Here is a 20,492-nt window from a genome sequence, read left to right as displayed (position 1 = left end):
GAGAGAGAGAGACTGGAGAGAGAGAGAGAGACTGGAGAGAGAGAGAGACTGGAGAGAGAAAGAGACTGGAGAGAGAAAGAGAGACTGGAAAGAGAGACTGGAGAGAGAGAGAGAGAGACTGGAGAGAGAGAGAGAGAGACTGGAGAGAGAGAGAGAGACTGGAGAGAGAGAGACTGGAGAGAGACTGGAGAGAGAGAGACTGGAGAGAGACTGGAGAGAGACTGGAGAGAGACTGGAGAGAGAGAGAGAGAGAGAGACTGGAGAGAGAGAGAGAGAGAGAGACTGGAGAGAGAGAGAGAGACTCAAACTTGATCTTTATCCATAGATTACACATTAATTTTGGATTTGAGATTAATCCATAGATTAAAGTCCATACCAGACAATAGAATGGTTCAAGAGTGCACCTGTTCATACCGCTAAACTGTTTAATGAGCACTAGGTGGCAGTGTTTCATCGTGTTTGTTTGTAATATAGTGTGTGTTACAGTTCTTCATTTTTTTATTTCACCTTTATTTAACCAGGTAAGCCAGTTGAGAACAAGTTCTCATTTACAACTGCGACCTGGCCAAGATAAAGCAAAGCAGTGCGATAAAAACAACAACAACACAGAGTTACACATGGGATAAACAAAACATACAGTCAATAACACAATAGAAAATCTATATACAGTGTGTGCAAATGTAGTAAGTTATGGAGGTAAGGCAATAAATAGGCCATAGTGCAAAATAATTACAATTTAGTATTAACACTGGAGTGATAGATGTGCAGAAGATGATGTCAGTTACTAGTTGCCTGTCCAAAATTGGAATCAGTAACGTAACTTTTAGATTACCCAAACTCAGTAATGTAATCTGATTACTTTCAGTTACGTTTTGATTACTGTCCCTTTAAGAGGCATTAGAAGAAGACAAAATGGATCCATCAAACGCATTTGGTGTGTCATCATAGTGGTCTCTGATTGGTGGTCATCATTTGGTGTGTCATCATAGTGGTCTCTGATTGGTGGTCATCATTTGGTGTGTCATCATAGTGGTCTGTGATTGGTGGTCATCATTTGGTGTGTCATCATAGTGGTCTCTGATTGGTGGTCATCATTTGTTTTGTCATCATAGTGGTCTCTGACTGGTGGTCATCATTTGGTGTGTCATCATAGTGGTCTCTGATTGGTGGTCATCATTTGGTGTGTCATCATAATGGTCTCTGATTGGTGGTCATCATTTGGTGTGTCATCATAGTGGTCTCTGACTGGTGGTCATCATTTGGTGTCATCATAGTGGTCTCTGACTGGTGGTCATCATTTGGTGTCATCATAGTGGTCTCTGACTGGTGGTCATCATTTGGTGTGTCATAGTCTTTTCTGATTGGTGGTCAGACTCTCTCAGGTGGAACAAACTAAAACTTGTTTCAATGCTGAATTGAAAGTCATTGAGTGAAGAGAAAGGTGTCAATATTTTTTCGCAAACTTCCTTTCTGAATTTAAAGTAATCCAAGAAGTAATCTAGTTTTTCAAAAGTATCTGTAATCTGATTACAATATTTTTGCTGGTAACATAACTGATTACAAGTACAGTTTTCTTGTAATCAGATTACGTGTCTGTCTGTATGTCTGTGTGTGTGTGTATGTCTGTCTGTGTGTGTGTGTGTGTGTGTGTGTTTTACACTCTGCACCCTCAGCAGTAAAGTGAAATATTATGACTCCAGTTCTGAGAAGATGAGACTTTGTATCCCAGAGCTGATGTCTTTACAATATCACTCCTGTCATCTGTCTGACATCACTTTCAATTTCCTTTTCAGTCTTTTTGTACTGTAGTCCTATTCTATTACCCCAGTGATATCTGAGACGTGCTGAGAGCTAGTCACATAGTAAAGGAGACATACAGTTGAAGTCGGAAGTTTACATACACTTAGGTTGGAGTCATTAAAACTCGTTTTTCAACCACTACACACATTTCATGTTAACAAACTATAGTTTTGGCAAGTCGGTTAGGACATCTAATTTGTGCATGACACAAGTAATTTTTCCAACAATTGTTTACAGACTGATTATTTCACTTATAATTCACTGTATCACAATTCCAGTTGGTCAGAAGTTTACATACACTAAGTTGACTGTGCCTTTAAACAGCTTGGAAAATTCCAGAAAATGGCTTTAGAAGCTTCTGATAGGCTAATTGACATTTTTTGAGTCAATTGGAGGTGTACCTGTGGATGTATTTCCAGGCCTACCTTCAAACTCAGTGCCACTTTGCTTGACATCATGGGAAAATCAAAAGAAATCAGCCAAGACCTCAAAAAAAAATGTGTAGACGTCCACAAGTCTGGTTCATCCTTGGGAGCAATATCCAAACGCCTGAAGGTACCACGTTCATCTGTACAAACAATAGTACGTAAGTATAAACACCATGGGACCACGCAGCCGTCATACCGCTCAGGAAGGAGACGCGTTCTGTCTTCTAGAGATGAACGTACTTTGGTGCGAAAAATGCAAATAAATCCCAGAACAACAGTAAAGGACCTTGTGAAGATGCTGGAGGAAACAGGTACAAAAGGTACTGAAAGGTCACTCAGCAAGCCAGACTACGGTTTGAAACTGCATATGGGGACAAAGATCGTACTTTTTGGAGAAATGTCCTCTGGTCTGATGAAACAAAAATAGAACTGTTTGGCCATAATGACCATTGTTATGTTAGGAGGAAAAAGGGGGTTGCTTGCAAGTCGAAGAACACCCTCCCAACCGTGAAGCACGGGGGTGGCAGCATCATGCTCTGGGGGTGATTTTCCAAGCTGTTTAAAGGCATCTGGGGAGATGGTGCCGGAGAAGATGGCTGTCGTTTTACAGCCCTCTAACCAATTATACTATTATGTGTTTTTTTTCGCGTTATTTGTAATTTATTCTGTACATAATGTTTCTGCCATTGTCTCTTTTAACCAAAAAGAGCTTCTGGATATCAGGATAGCGATTACTCACCTCGTATTGGACGAAGATTTTTTCTTCAACGAGTCGGACGCGAAGGATATCCTACAGACACCCGACAAGGCCCAAATCCCCGTCATTCGCAGGAGAAAGAGACGGAGATATCGTGGACGTAGGTCGGGGTGCCTTGGAAGAATCCGACGGCGAGCGAGTAAACTGCCTCTTCAATCAATCCTATTAGCCAATGTTCAATCATTTGAAAATAAATTAGATGACCTACGTTTACGGTTATCCTACCAACGGGACATTTAAAAACTGTAATATCTTATGTTTCACCAAGTCGTGGCTGAACGACGACATGGACAACATACAGCTGACGGGATATACGCTACATCGGCAGGATATAGCGGCTGACTCCGGTAAGACAAGGGGTGGCGGTCTGTGTATATTTGTAAACAGCTGGTGCACAAAATCAAATACTAAGGAAGTCTCGAGGTTTTGCTCGCCTGAGGTAGAGTATCTTATAATAAGCTGTAGACCACACTATTTACCAAGAGAGTTTTCATCTCTATTTTTCATAGCTGTCTATTTACCGCCACAAACCAATGCTGACATTAAGATTGCACTCAACGAGCTGTATAAGGCCATATGTAAATTGGAAAACGCTCATCCAGAGGCAGCACTCCTATTTGCCGGGGACTTTTTTAAATGTGCAACCAGAGGGAAAAAAACTCTAGACTACCTTTACTCCACACACAGAGACGCATACAAAGCTCTCCCTCGCCCTCCATTTGGCAAATCTGACCATAGCTCTATCCTCCTGATTCCTGCTTATAAGCGAAAACTAAAGCAGGAAGCACCAGTGACTCGGTTAATAAAAAAGGGGTCAGATGACCCAGATGCTAAGCTACAGTACTGTTTTGCTAGCACAGACTGAAACATGTTCCGGGATTCTTCAGATAGCATTGAGGAGTACACCACATCAGTCACTGGCTTCATCAATAAGTGCATCGATGACGTGTTCCCCACAGTGACTGTACGTACATACCCCAACCAGAAGCCATGGATTACAGGCAACAACCGCACTGAGCTAAAGGGTAGAGCTGCCGCTTTCAAGGAGCGGGACTCTAACCTGGACGCTTATAAGAAATCCCGCTATGCCCTCCGACGAACCATCAAACAGGCAAAGAGTCAATACAGGCCTAAGATTGAATCGTACTACACCGGCTCTGACGCTCGTCGGATGTGGCAGGGCTTGAAAACTGTTACAGACTACAAAGGGAAGCACAGCCACGAGCTGCCCAGTGACACAAGCCTACCAGACGAGCTAAACCACTTCTATGCTCGCTTCGAGGCAAGCAACACTGAAGCATGCATGAGAGCACCAGCTGTTCCGGATGACTATGTGATCACACACTCTGTAGCCGATGTGAGTAAGACTTTTTAGCAGGTCAAAATTCATAAGGCCGCAGGGCCAGACGGATTACCAGGACGTGTACTCCGAGCATGTGCAGACCAACTGGCAAGTGTCTTCACTGACATTTTCAACATGTTCCTGACTGAGTCTGTAATACCAACATGTTTCAAGCAGACCACCATAGTCCCCGTGCCCAAGGACACTAAGATAACCTGCCTAAATGACAACCGACCCATTGCACTGACGTCTGTAGCCATGAAGTGCTTTGAAAGGCTGGTCATGGCTCACATCAACACCATAATCCCAGAAACCCTAGACCCACTCCAATTTGCATACCGCCCCAACAGATGATGCAATCTCTATTGCACGTTACACTGCCCTATCCCACCTGGACAAGAGGAACACCTACATGAGAATGCTATTCATTGACTACAGCTCAGCGTTCAACACCATAGTGCCCTCAAAGCTCATCTCTAAGCTAAGGATCCTGGGACTAAACACCTCCCTCTGCAACTGGATCCTGTACTTCCTGATGGGCCGCCCCCAGGTGGTAAGGGTAGGTAACAACACATCTGCCACGCTGATCCTCAACACAGGGGCCCCTCAGGGATGCGTGCTCAGTCCCTGTGTTGTAAGTAAGCATTTCACGGTAATGTCTACACCTGTTGTATTCGGCGCATGTGGCAAATAAAATGGCTTAAGGTCAACAAAGTCAAGGTATTGGAGTGGCCATTACAAAGCCCTGACCTCAATCCTATAGAAAATGTTTGGGCAGAACTGAAAAAGTGTGTACGAGCAAGGAGTCCTACAAACCCGACTCAGTTACACCAGCTCTGTCAGGAGGAATGGGCCAAAATTCACCCAACTTATTGTGGGAAGCTTGTGGAAGGCTACACAAAACGTTTGACCCAAGTTAATCAATTTTTAAAGGCAATGTTACCAAATACTAATTGAGTGTATGTCAACTTCTGACCCACTGGGAATGTGATGAAAGAAATACAAGCTGAAATAAATCATTCTCTCTACTATTATTCTGACATTTCACATTCTTAAAATAGTGGTGATCCTAACTGACCTAAGACAGGGAATTTATACTAGGATTAAATGTCAGGAATTGTGGAAAAACTGAGCTTAAATATATTTGGCTAAGGTGTATGTAAACTTCCGACTTCAACTGTACATTTCATTTGAATATTTAAGATCTTTTTTCATGATGGCAGTGTGCTTTTACCTTTGATTACCTGATTGTTTCGTACAAATTGTGTTCTAACCATTTCATTGCGCTCTCTCTCTGTCTGTCTCTCTGTCTCTGTGTGTGTGTTTGTGTGTGTGAGTGTGTGTGTTCCAGGATGTTTGTAACCCAGGTGGTCCCTGACAGTAACCTGCTGATGTTGGTGAAACAGGCAGACTGTGACTGTTCCCGTCAGTACCCTCCTATCACCATGGAACCCAAGGAAGTGAAATATATCCTTTAACTTACTGGTTCACTCTCACAAGCCCTCTTCCTGACACAGACAGTGATTGAAAGAGGTATAATGGTGTTGTGGAAGTGGGATTTGATATCTATGAATAAGCAGTTCCAGTCATATATCAGACAAATCACTTCTCTTATTATGTTCTCTTTCATTTAAACCAGTTAGGAATTGCTGTTTTACACTGTGGGAGCAGTCTCTTCTCAAACTCTTCTCCTTGACACATTGAATCACATTAAATCTCTCATAAATCAAATTGATATCCCACATCAATGTTCAATCAAATTTTGATCAATCAAATGTATTTATAAAGCCCTTTTTACATCAGCAGATGTCACAAAGTGCTTATACAGAAACCCAGAGAGAGAGAGAGAGAATACACCAGATATGACAGACTGACCCTACACGTAGACTATTGCAGCATATATACTTGTTGTTCAGAGGGGTTGGGTTAAATGTGGAAGACACATTTCAGTTGAATGCATTCAGTTGTACAACTGACTAGATATCCCCCTTTCCCTTGTTAAGTGTGTTGGTGTTGCAGCATAGATACTTGTTATTGTTAAGTGTGTTGGTATTGCAGCATAGATACTTGTTATTGTTAAGTGTGTTGGTATTGCAGCATAGATACTTGTTATTGTTAAGTGTGTTGGTATTGCAGCATAGATACTTGTCGTTGTTAAGTGTGTTGGTATTGCAGCATAGATACTTGTTGTTGTTAAGTGTGTTGGTATTGCAGCATAGATACTTGTTGTTGTTAAGTGTGTTGGTATTGCAGCATAGATACTTGTTATTGTTGTTAAGTGTGTTGGTATTGCAGCATAGATACATGTTGTTGTTGTTAAGTGTGTTGGTATTGCAGCATATATACTTGTTATTGTTGTTAAGTGTGTTGGTATTGCAGCATAGATACATGTTGTTGTTGTTAAGTGTGTTGGTATTGCAGCATAGATACTTGTTATTGTTGTTAAGTGTGTTGGTATTGCAGCATAGATACATGTTGTTGTTGTTAAGTGTGTTGGTATTGCAGCATAGATACTTGTTGTTGTTAAGTGTGTTGGTATTGCAGCATAGATACATGTTGTTGTTGTTAAGTGTGTTGGTATTTCAGCATAGATACATGTTATTGTTGTTAAGTGTGTTGGTATTGCAGCATAGATACATGTTGTTGTTGTTAAGTGTGTTGGTATTGCAGCATAGATACTTGTTGTTGTTAAGTGTGTTGGTATTGCAGCATAGATACTTGTTGTTGTTGTTAAGTGTGTTGGTATTGAAACATAGATACTTGTTGTTGTTGTTAAGTGTGTTGGTATTGCAGCATAGATACTTGTTGTTGTTGTTAAGTGTGTTGGTATTGCAGCATAGATACTTGTTGTTGTTGTTAAGTGTGTTGGTATTGAAACATAGATACTTGTTGTTGTTGTTAAGTGTGTTGGTATTGCAGCATAGATACTTGTTGTTGTTAAGTGTGTTGGTATTGCAGCAAAGATACTTGTTGTTGTTGTTAAGTGTGTTGGTATTGCAGCATAGATACTTGTTGTTGTTGTTAAGTGTGTTGGTATTGAAACATAGATACTTGTTGTTGTTGTTAAGTGTGTTGGTATTGCAGCATATATACTTGTTGTTGTTAAGTGTGTTGGTATTGCAGCATATATACATGTTATTGTTGTTAAGTGTGTTGGTATTTCAGCATAGATACATGTTATTGTTGTTAAGTGTGTTGGTATTGCAGCATAGATACTTGTTATTGTTGTTAAGTGTGTTGGTATTTCAGCATAGATACATGTTATTGTTGTTAAGTGTGTTGGTATTGCAGCATAGATACATGTTATTGTTGTTAAGTGTGTTGGTATTGCAGCATAGATACATGTTATTGTTGTTAAGTGTGTTGGTATTTCAGCATAGATACATGTTATTGTTGTTAAGTGTGTTGGTATTGCAGCATAGATACTTGTTGTTGTTGTTAAGTGTGTTGGTATTGCAGCATAGATACTTGTTGTTATTGTTAAGTGTGTTGGTATTGCAGCATAGATACTTGTTGTTGTTAAGTGTGTTGGTATTGCAGCATAGATACTCGTTGTTGTTGTTAAGTGTGTTGGTATTGCAGCATAGATACTTGTTGTTGTTGTTAAGTGTGTTGGTATTGCAGAATAGATACTTGTTGTTGTTAAGTGTGTTGGTATTGCAGCATAGATACTTGTTGTTGTTAAGTGTGTTGGTATTGCAGCATAGATACTCGTTGTTGTTGTTAAGTGTGTTGGTATTGCAGCATAGATACTTGTTGTTGTTGTTAAGTGTGTTGGTATTGCAGCATAGATACTTGTTGTTGTTGTTAAGTGTGTTGGTATTGCAGCATAGATACATATTGTTAAGTGTGTTGGTATTGCAGCATAGATACTCGTTGTTGTTGTTGTTAAGTGTGTTGGTATTGCAGCATAGATACTTGTTGTTGTTGTTGTTAAGTGTGTTGGTGTCCTTGACCTCTGTGTACATAACGCCTCAGTAAAGTGTGACAGGATGAAATCTCAGAAGGTCCGTAGGAGACCCGAGTCCTGCCACGCATACCACCCTCAGGTCAGCACCCCATATTGGTCCACTGCCTCCCCTTATTGGTCCAGTGACACCTCTCTGAACCAATCACTTCAAGTGGATGGATTGACATCAGAAGAGAACATCTGCTGTACTATTCACAAAGCTCCCTTAATATTTTGGGAAAAACAAAACATCAAACTGAGTATTTTCTATCCTAAAGATCAAAAATATGAACTTTCTAGCCTTATGCAGTATGTTCATTATACCACAGGTTGTAACTGTATGTGTTGTTATTGATTGATTACAGGAAAACGCCAAGGAGTGTGGAGGTGCATCACAGATCTACCCGTCTGTCTCTCTCTTCCTCACCTGTCTCACTGCCTCCTTCGCCTGTCTCAAGGCCTCCACGCTGGTCTTCCGATGACAGACAGACAGCTACCTAGCCTAAACCCAGACCCCCTCTGAATCGGAATCTCCCTGGAGGATTCCAGAATGCCTGAACATAGCATGCCTGCTACTGCTTGCGTTATCTTTATCAATCAATATGACTATATGACTTAAGTTATGATATTGATCATTTGGGTTGTTGGACTGAAAGGAATATGGCAGCTGAACAGAGAGCTGTTGATTGACTCCATGCTTGATGACTTTACAATCACAGAGAGCTGATGACTTCAGATGCTTGATGACTTTCAATCACAACCGCCAAAGTTGTGCTTATTTGGACAACAGTTCTAAAACCATGAAAGGGCTTTTAGATGTTTTATTCTTCTTCAGTGTCTTATAAGAGAACATTATAGTGTTTCTATGCACAAGGTAACATGCTTTCTTTGACCGTGGAAAGATCCAGTATCTCCTATACGTATTCCAAAGGACTTGACTTTGCAATAGGACCATGGAAGACTATCAGTCTGTGGATGATGTGTTTGATAAAATAATACTCTGGATCCATGCATGTGTATGTCTGTTTACCTCAAGCCATGAAATGGAGGAGGAACCTTGGATAAGACATAGGCGCCTTTGAACAGTGATACAATTCAGATAGTGGAATCAGTGACCTCTGCTGGTCGAAATATGACATTACAGGATGTTGATGAATCAAGGGGAGACTGACTGGCTGGCTGCTGAAGGATGGATGAACGAACACAATGGAATCAACTTCCACATTGTTCTCTTCATAACTTATCACGCTTTGGTCTACAAACACATCAAGTATCTACTATTAAATGTGGGCTGGGTTTTCACTTTTGGAAATGGATGGACACTGTTTCAGGAATAACCTTCAAGTCACATATCTTAGATGCAATCTGAGACTTACTGAACCAGTTGGCTTAATTGTAAAACAAGAACCATTACTGACCACCTACTTCTGTCTTGGACTACTAGGTGAAACAGCCATTCTGTTTAGAAGGAGCAACATTACAATGTGTTGGACTACTAGGTGAAACAGCCATTTTGTTTAGAAGGAGCAACATTACAATGTGAGGGATTACTAGGTGAAACGGCCATTTTGTTTAGAAGGAGCAACATTACAATGTGTTGGACTACTAGGTGAAACAGCCATTTTGTTTAGAAGGAGCAACATTAAAATGTGAGGGATTACTAGGTGAAACAGCCATTTTGTTTAGAAGGAGCAACATCACAATGTGAGGGATTACTAGGTGAAACAGCCATTTTGTTTCGAAGGAACAACATTACAATGTGAGGGACTACTAAGTGAAACAGCCATTTTGTTTAGAAAAAGCAACATTAAAATGTGAGGGATTACTAGGTGAAACAGCCATTTTGTTTAGAAGGAACAACATTACAATGTGTTGGACTACTAGGTGAAACAGCCATTTTGTTTAGAAGGAGCAACATTACAATGTGTTGGACTACTAGGTGAAACAGCCATTTTGTTTAGAAGGAGCAACATTACAATGTGTTGGACTACTAGGTGAAACAGCCATTTTGTTTAGAAGGAGCAACATTACAATGTGTTAGATATCAGGATCTCCAAGGTGTCTTTCATCTGAGCTTTACTGTATGACTCCAAAGGCTTTTATGATGGTTTATAGTTTTTAGCTAAATTCATGCATTCAATTATGTTTTTTTTTCATGGCATAATCTCTTCTTTCTAATTCAAATGCCTTTAGTCATGAATTAAATGATTATTAAATGCATAATTAAGAATAATAAGATGGAATACTGCTAAATTAGTATTGCTTGCTGGACAAAAAAAAGCACTGTAAGATTTCAGTTCCTAGTGATATTCTAAGCAGTCTTTTTTTAGCAGTCTGTCCCTTTAACTTTGACAGTAATGCTGTAATGATGTTACGTCATCATGTGGTAACTGTCCTCATGATACAGTATTGTTGAACAATATGCTGTTGCCTGTGTATGTATGTAATGTGATTGACATGTCCTGAGTCCTGTGTGTCTGGCTGCTTGTGTCCCAAATGGCACCCTTTTCCCTATGTAGTGCACTACTTTTGACCAGGACCAATAGGGAATAGGGTGCCATTCGGAGTATAGCCTGAGAGTCTGGGAGGCAATATGATTCATACAGCACAGTTTGATTGACATTGTAGATAATCTGGAATGGATCAATAATAATGCAATAAATAAACTTATTTTCTTTATTTAAAAGATGTACTCCCTTTTGATGCTTGCATTTTAGCCATGTAATTTAGCCTGTCAGTTATGACATGTTTTTATCTTGTATCATCTTATACTTCATATATTCAGCAGTGTATGCACTCAAAACTCCAAAGATTGTATTTTCTTCAATGCTTTGTTTTTATTTATGTACTGCTTCAGGGAAATGTAAAGGCATGGTGTCCGACAGTGACAGGATTATTGTCTTTCTGTCTGAGGCACTGTCATCATAGAGATCTAGTAGTTGATCTAGATCAGGGTTGGGGGCAGTTCCTTTAGTTAGTAGCCTTGTGGCAGCATGAACCTGCGGCCCCCAGTCAAGTAACACAAGGTGATCTTCCTTCTGAAAGGAATGTTGTCCAGGGCCTCCACTGCCACCCTCTTGTTGCCCCTGCCGCTTCTCTCTTCCTGGTCGTACATGGGGCACATGTAGGCGGTGCGCCTCAGGGCGTAAATGTCCACCTCGTCCTCGTCGTCCCACGGCTGGTAGGGCCACTGGGAGGGAACGGCCGACTTGAACAGACGGGGCCTCATCATCGCCATCTCTAGGTCACGGGGGATATGCCTCAGGCCCAGGCTAGACCTCTGGACTCTGACTCCTTTCATTTACATTACATTAGGTTAGATTCATTCATAAATCATTCATTTATGAATGGTTATTAATCATCTTCCTGGTTGTACATCAGCTAAAAACATACATTATACAATATTGACAATACATTCAATAGGAAAAATGTGTCATTGCACAAGGAGAAGTGCTAACCTTTCTTGCCCTTCTTCTTGGTGCTCTCATCCCAGGTGTTGGCACTGACCAGGGACATGTTGCCCTGGCCCAGGGAGGGAAGCAGTTTGGGCCGGGGGGCCACCGGGGGTTTGGGGACCATCTTTGTAGGAAGAGCATCCCTCTGGGCTCTCCTGGCCAGCAGGGGTCCTGTCCGGATAAAGGCCTCAGTTCTGGTGATGTCTCTGGGGGGGCTGGTTGTCTTTCTGGCAGCCTCCTCTGGCTGGGCAGCCTCCGGCATGGAGAGAAAAAACACATTGTTGCTGAAGCTGCATGGCTCTGGCAGGGCCAGCTCTTTCAAAGTCAGAGGGCAGGTAGGACAAGACTCAGGCTGGACCAGACTAACTGCAGGGCAGGTAGGATGAGACTCAGGCTGGACCAGACTAACTGCAGGGCAGGTAGGATGAGACTCAGGCTGGACCAGACTAACTGCAGGGCAGGTAGGATGAGACTCAGGCTGGACCAGACTAACTGCAGGGCAGGTAGGATGAGACTCAGGCTGGACCAGACTAACTGCAGGGCAGGTAGGATGAGACTCAGGCATAATGGGACACACAGAATTACTGGGCCTCACTTTTCTCCTAGTGGTGCGCTGAGGGTTGCTAGGCCTCCCCTCAGGTCTGGAAGGCTGTACATCAGACTGAACCAGGCCAACAGGGCTAACAGGCCGTCTAGTGGTGCGCCGAGGGTTGCTAGGCATCCCCTCAGGTCTTGAAGGCTGTACATCAGACTGAACCAGGCCAACAGGGCTAACAGGCCGTCTAGTGGTGCGCCGAGGGTTGCTAGGCATCCCCTCAGGTCTGGAAGGCTGTACATCAGACTGAACGAGGCCAACAGGGCTAACAGGCCGTCTAGTGGTACGCCGAGGGTTGCTAGGCATCCCCTCAGGTCTGGAAGGCTGTACATCAGACTGAACCAGGCCAACAGGGCTAACAGGCCGTCTAGTGGTGCGCCGAGGGTTGCTAGGCATCCCCTCAGGTCTGGAAGGCTGTACATCAGACTGGACCAGGCCAACAGGGCTAACAGGCCATCTAGTGTTGCACCAAGGGTTGCTAGGCATCCCCTCAGGTCTGGAAGGCTGTACATCAGACTGAACCAGGCCAACAGGGCTAACAGGCCGTCTAGTGGTGCGCCGAGGGTTGCTAGGTATCCCCTCAGGTCTGGAAGGCTGTACATAGGACTGGACCAGGCCAACAGGGCTAACAGGCCGTCTAGTGGTACGCCGAGGGTTGCTAGGCATCCCCTCAGGTCTGGAAGGCTGTACATCAGACTGAACCAGGCGAACAGGGCTAACAGGCCGTCTAGTGGTACGCCGAGGGTTGCTAGGCATCCCCTCAGGTCTGGAAGGCTGTACATCAGACTGGACCAGGCCAACAGGGCTAACAGGCCATCTAGTGGTGCACCAAGGGTTGCTAGGCTTCCCCTCAGGTCTGGAAGGCTGTACATCAGACTGAACCAGGCCAACAGGGCTAACAGGCCGTCTAGTGGTGCGCCGAGGGTTGCTAGGCATCTCCTCAGGTCTGGTAGGCTGTACATCAGACTGGACCAGGCCAACAGGGCTAACAGGCCGTCTAGTAGTTCGCCGAGGGTTGCTAGGCATCCCCTCAGGTCTGGAAGGCTGTACATCAGACTGGACCAGGCCAACAGGGCTAACAGGCCGTCTAGTGGTGCGCCGAGGGTTGCTAGGCCTCCCCTCAGGGCTAGTGATGCTTACAGGGCTTCTTGCCCTCATCATCTCAGGCTTTTGCAGGCTCTCTGGGCTGCTGGGCCGGGAATCAGGCAGAAGCGTGTTGTTCTTCAGAACCTCAGTGAAGGAGAGGTCCTTGTTGCTTCTGCGTCTGTTGGTCTGGGCAGGCAGCTGGATGGGCGGGGCAAGAACCAGAGAGTTGCTGCTGCTGTTAAACCAACCAGGAGACGCACAGCGTCCAGCCTGGACAGTAGCCATCGGCTGGAGTTCTCTCCTCTCTCTGTGGGCTGCTGTGGGCCTCTTGGGCCAGAGGTCATCAGGAGGTGGATCCTGAGGGAGAACCTTCAGGGAGGAGAGGGCCGAGGACCTGAAAGAGGAGGCCATCACTGGGGCCTGGCTGACCCCTTCTCTCTCCAGCAGCACTCGGTTAGAAGGATGGAGCAGCGGAACACCGGTGGACCTCGGTCCTACAGATCCATTCAGGTTGGGCCTCCTATTCATCATTCACTGGTCTGCAGTATTCTCATCAGAATGTTCGTTCTAGTCTTGAATAGTTTGAATAGGAAGTTGCTTTCAGCACTGTTAAATTATATAAAAAGAGAGCCACAGAAACATATTTCTTTAGTATTTGGGGATTAAAATACAAAACAAATACTGTCTCATCTAATTTAATCAAATTGATTTACGAGTTTCAATAACTATTTGGGACAAGATATTCATACAAATTTTACAATTTTTTTCAATTATTCATGCCTAATATCCTAGCTATAATTGGCGCTCAATATAACTTGTCTATCCCCTCAGTTATCCGATAAACAGGCTGAGAGGCCTACTTACCATTCACCTTGAAGTTCAATCAGCTAATGATCAGTCATTTCACCAGTGGCAGCTTGGTGTTTGATCATTTCGTCATCAGAGGCATTTTGTATTGTGACGCAACAATGCCAAAACGCGCCAGCAGCAACCTTCCTGTCAGCGCCTATGGCTGCCCCTGTAGTTTGAAAGTCAACGAAGTGTATTAATCAATCAGACAATCAAACCATCAATGAATTACTGAATTAATGGAGCAATTTCTAATAAATCTGTATAAGTGTACTGACATGACTTATGGATAAGACAAACAATTACGAAAACGCTTCAAATCAATGATGCGTAAAAGTAGATTCGCTCCCACATAGTAAAGTTCGTAAACGAACCACTTTAGTGAGTCAATAAATTAGCCAAGACTTTGGGCAAGGTACATTTGTCCCTATACTGCAGGGCAGGCTACTTGCCCGAGTATGAGGAACCTGCGACCATAAAGACTGTGCTGCCGTTTTATTAAAAAGTTTCCAACAGGCCATCTTCTGCATACACGTCTTACTCTTTCCTGTGTTCATCACCCTCGACTAGATATATATATTCTGTGGCCACCACACGTTTTATATGTCATGTTTGTCTTGTAGATGACAGTGGTATGAAGACAGGAGCGCAGTTCAGCTGACACAAAAGCGCGGACTGGGGGAAGCCGACATGGAGACCGGCCGCCACTTTTACGCGCACTTTCGATTAGGCCTACTTTAAAATGAACAGAAATATTGGTTGGGCTAAGTGTTCAAGTGTTGGATTTAAAGATTTTGATTGAGATAATTATAGCCTAACAGAGGATAGGCCTACTGTTGGTGCGGTAAAAAAAAAAAAAAAAAAAACTGCTATGGCCTATATTCTTTTTGCATGTTTTAAAAAAAAAATATTTGGGGATTCCTTATCTCATTTATTAACCAATTACTTATTCAGTCATTCGTTTATTTGTTTAGCTGATCTTGTTTACATGGAGTAGCTTATGGCATGACCATAGAAATAAGAATGAATAGAACAGACTTGGAAGCAATTGACTGGTATTTGTATTGTATTTATTTAGGATCCCCATTCATTCCTGCCAAGGCAGCAGCTACTCTTCCTGGGGTCCAGCAACATTAAGGCAGTTACAGTGCATTCGGAAAGTATTCAGACCCCTTTACTTTTTCCACATTTTGTTACATTACAGCCTTATTCTAAAATTGATTAAATTAATGTTATTCCTCATCGATCTACAAACAATACCTCATAATGACAAAGCGAAAACCGGTTGTTAGACATTTTTGGAAATATATTTTAAAAACGAACAGAAATACCTTATTTACATAAGTATTCAGACTATTTGCTATGAGACTCGAAATTGAGCTCAGGTGCATCCTGTTTCCATTGATCATCCTTGAGATGTTTCTACAACTTGATTGGAGTCCACTTGTGGTAAATTCAATTGATTGGACATGATTTGGAAAGGCACACACCTGTCTATATAAGGTCCCACAGTTGACAGTGCATGTCAACTGTGAGATCGTGTCGAGTCACAGATATGGGGAAGAGTACCAAAAAATGTCTGCAGCATTGAAGTTCCCCAAGAACACAGTGGCCTCCATTCTTAAATGGAAGAAGCTTGGAACCACCAAGATGCTTCCTAGAGCTGGCCGCCCGGCCAAACTGAGCAATCGGGAGAGAAGGGCCTTGGTTAGGGAGGTGACCAAGAACCCGATGGTCACTCTGACAGAGCTCCAGAGTTCCTCTGCTGAGATGGGAGAACCCTCTCTGCAGCACTCCACCAATCAGGCTTTTAAGATAGAGTGGCCAGACGGAAGCCACTCCTCAGTAAAAGGCACATGACAGCCCGCTTGGAGTTTGCCAAAAGGCACCTAACAATTGTCTCTGATGACAGTATTTCAGACATGAGAGACAGTATATTGACAGATCTCTGTGATGACAGTGCCAAAGATATACAGTACACTGAGTGTACAAAACATTAAGGACACCTTCTAAATATTTAGTTGCATCCCTCCCCCCTTTTGTCCTCAACAACCTCAATTCGTCGGGGCATGGAGTCTACAAGGTGTCGAAAGCATCGCACAGGGATGCTGTCCCATGGTGACTCCATTGCTTCCCACAGTTGTGTCAAGTTGGCTGGTGGACCATTCTCGACATTGTGAAAATAATTATGTTCTTTGGTTTTTGATTTTTATTGCACACTTGTTTTCTGTGTACATACATTTGATTAAATCATACGCCTTACCACCAAGCCCACTTTGGAGAAATTTGTAGAATAGCCCTTCGTGCCAAATAGAATCAAATGCTTTTTTAAAGTCAATAAAGCAAGCAAAGATTTTTCCCTCTTTTTTTTGGTGGACATGTTTATTAATTAGTGTGTGTAAGGTGTATATATGGTCAGTAGTGCGATGGTTAGGGAGAAAGCCAATCTGACATTTACTTATAAAAAAAAATTCTTGAAGAAAAGTTTGAATTGTTGAATTCAAAATGCTACAGAAAACCTTTCCAAAGTACGCAAATTCCCCTGTAATTATTGGGGTCTGATTTGTCTCCACTTTTGTGGATAGGGGAGATGAGCCCCTGGTTCCAGACATCAGGGAAGCAGCCAGAAGTTAAAACTATGTTGAACAATTTAAGCACAGCATTTTGCAACTCAGGTGTGCTGTTTTTCAGGATTTCATTTCTGATGTTATCTAGACCACAGGCCTTCTTTGATTTTATAGTTTTTAGCTTTTCATTTAGTTATTGTTGGGTTATTGGGTAATCTAATGGATTTTGGTTGTTTTTAATGACTGATTCAAGGATGTTCCATTTTTCTTGAATAATTGGTTCTGTTGTAAGTCTTTTTGTGGGATGTTTTTGTATAGATTATCCAAATAAGTTTACCAAATTCCTTCATCTTGTATGGCTAATTCTTGTGGCTTTGTTGTGCTTAAATTGTTCCAAATGTCCCAGAACTGATTTTGGTCAATTTCACTTTCAATTTCATCAAGTGTCTTGTTGGTATAATTCAATTTCTTGCGTTTCAGTGTATGTTTATACTGTTTCAGAGTTTCAAAGTATTCAGCGTAGATCTGGGTTGTTTTGCTGCTTATGTTTTTCATTTGACATTTGTCTTAAGTGTTTTCTAATTGTTTTACATTCGTTATCAAACCATTTTTCAGAAACATTTTGTTTTTTGTTTCTGATGTTGCATTTCTTTGGTTTTCTCAAATGTGTTTTCTATGCTGCTTTTTGGAAAATGCAATTGATGTTTTCAGTAGGCGAATTGACACCTTCTTTATTGTTTTGGTATTGTGAGTTATTGAAAAACTGTATAGAGTTCATCATTTCATTTCATTTGAGTTCAATGTTTCAATGAATTTCTCTGCACTGTTTTGAGCCCATCTGTACGAATGGTTCATGTTGTAGAGTTTATTGGGCTGTTTTTTTTAATGAATATTGCCGGTTAATTTCTTCAGAAACACGTTGATCTGACTGTGATCTGACAATGGTGTCTGTGGTCTGACAGTGAATGCAATAATGGAGGAGGGGTCAATGTCAGTGATGGCATAATCGACTACACTTGTCCCAAGAGCTGAGCAGTAAGTAAACTGACCTAAAGTGTCCCCTCTGATTCTACCATTAAGCATGTATAGGCCTAATGCTCGACAGAGATGCACTAACTCCTTCCCATTTTTGTTCAGTATTTGGTCAGGACTGTTTCTATTATTTATAATTGGGCTACTGTACAAGGAGGGGTGTCCAAATATGTGGTGGTTACCTCCCGCATCAGTGTAGTCAGGCTCAGAACCTGTTGTTGCATTGAAATCTCCACAAAGAAGCACTTTACCCTCTGCCTGAAATTGAATGATTTCTGTATGGAGATTGTCAAAAAACGGATCATCATAATATGATGAATCTGAAGGAGGAGCACAAGCTGCACATATGTCTACATCATTGTCACAATAGATTGTACCTTTGTTAAGTTTTAACCAAATGTGATTAATACCTTTTTTCATTTCATTCAGTGCTAAGTCCTGCTTATGCCAAATGATGATTCCTCCTGAGTCTCGGCCCCATTTAACATTTTTATGTTTGATTGATGGTAGTAAACGTTCTCTATAGCCTGAGGGACACTGAGTACCTATGTCTCCACGACACCATGTTTCCAGTAGGATTATGATGTCCTGTCCCTTGATGTTTTTAATAAATTCTGGAGTTGTTGTTTTATAACCAAAATGTGAAGAGTACAGGCCCTGGATATTCCAAGAGCTGATAGTTAATGATCTCATTTATAATAAGTGATATTCACTGGTTTGAGTAAAGTACATTGGAATAAAATATATAAATAATAATAATAATAATAATATACACTGCTCAAAAAAATAAAGGGAACACTTAAACAACACATTGTAACTCCAAGTCAATCACACTTCTGTGAAATCAAACTGTCCACTTAGGAAGCAACACTGATTGACAATAAATGTCACATGCTGTTGTGCAAATGGAATAGACAACAGGTGGAAATTATAGGCAATTAGCAAGACACCCCCAATAAAGGACTGGTTTTGCAGGTGGTGACCACAGACCACTTCTCAGTTCCTATGCTTCCTGGCTGATGTTTTGGTCACTTTTGAATGCTGGCAGTGCTTTCACTCTAGTGGTAGCATGAGACGGAGTCTACAACCCACAAAAGTGGCTCAGGTAGTGCAGCTCATCCAGGATGGCACATCAATGCGAGCTGTGGCAAGAAGGTTTGCTGTGTCTGTCAGCATAGTGTCAAGTGCATGGAGGCGCTACCAGGAGACAGGCCAGTACATTAGGAGATGTGGAGGAGGCCGTAGGAGGGCAACAAACCAGCAGCAGGACTGCTACCTCCGCCTTTGTGCAAGGAAGAGCAGGAGGAGCACTGCCAGAGCCCTGCAAAATGACCTCCAGCAGGCCACAAATGTGCATGTGTCTGCTCAAACGGTCAGAAACAGACTCTATGAGGGCCCGACGTCCACAGGTGGGGGTTGTGCTTACAGCCCAACACCGTGCAGGACGTTTGGCATTTTCCAGAGAATGCCAAGATTGGCAAATTCGCCACTGGCGCCCTGTGCTCTTCACAGATGAAAGAAGGTTCACAATGAGCACATGTGACAGACGTGATAGAGTCTGGAGACGCCGTGGAGAACGTTCTGCTGCCTGCAACATCCTCCAGCATGACCGGTTTGGCGTTGGGTCAGTCATGGTGCGGGGTGGCATTTCTTTGGGGGGCCGCACAGCCCTCCATGTGCTCGCCAGAGGTAGCCTGACTGCCATTAGGTACTGAGATGAGATCCTCAGACCCCTTGTGAGACCATATGCTGGTGCGGTTGGCCCTGGGTTCCTCCTAATGCAAGACAATGCTAGACCTCATGTGGCTGGAGTGTGTCAGCAGTTCCTGCAAGAGGAAGGCATTGATGCTATGGACTGGCCCGCCCGTTCCCCAGACCTGAATCCAATTGAGCACATCTGAGACATCATGTCTCGCTCCATCCACCAACGCCACGTTGCACCACAGACTGTCCAGGAGTTGGCGGATGCTTTAGTCCAGGTCTGGGAGGAGATCCCTCAGGAGACCATTCGACACCTCATCAGGAGCATGCCCAGGCGTTGTAGGGAGGTCATACAGGCACATGGAGGCCACACACACTACTGAGCCTCTTTTTGACTTGTTTTAAGGACATTACATCAAAGTTGGATGAGCCTGTAGTGTGGTTTTCCACTTTAATTTTGAGGGTGACTCCAAATCCAGACCTCCATGGGTTGATAAATTTGATTTCCATTGATAATTTTTGTGTGACTTTGTTGTCAGCACATTAAACTATGTAAAGAAAAAGGTATTTAATAAGATTATTTCATTCATTCAGATCTAGGATGTGTTATTTTAGTGTTCCCTTTATTTTTTTGAGCAGTGTATATATACATATATATATGTAATACATTGCTAAAACCAAGTATAGAGTTTATTTGTTATAATTCATTGGTATTAGATTTAAAGGGAGATCGAATAGCTCCTGATTTGTAATGTCATTAATGCATTTCTTTTGAAGCAATGTTTAAAAAATTTTTTACAAGTGAATAGGTTGGTTTACTTTTAAGTTTAAGTTTCCCACGTATCTCGTTAAAGTTTTGACCAATGAGGTAACTTGTTAAGTTGTGGCCAATGGGAGAGTGGACTGGTTGCTGGGAAAGGAAAGAGAGGGA

The sequence above is a fragment of the Coregonus lavaretus genome, assembly GCF_964263955.1.
Source record: "Coregonus lavaretus genome assembly, contig: HAP1_SCAFFOLD_581, whole genome shotgun sequence".
Taxonomy (NCBI): Eukaryota; Metazoa; Chordata; class Actinopteri; order Salmoniformes; family Salmonidae; genus Coregonus; species Coregonus lavaretus.
Note: the sequence above shows the minus strand (reverse complement) of the source record.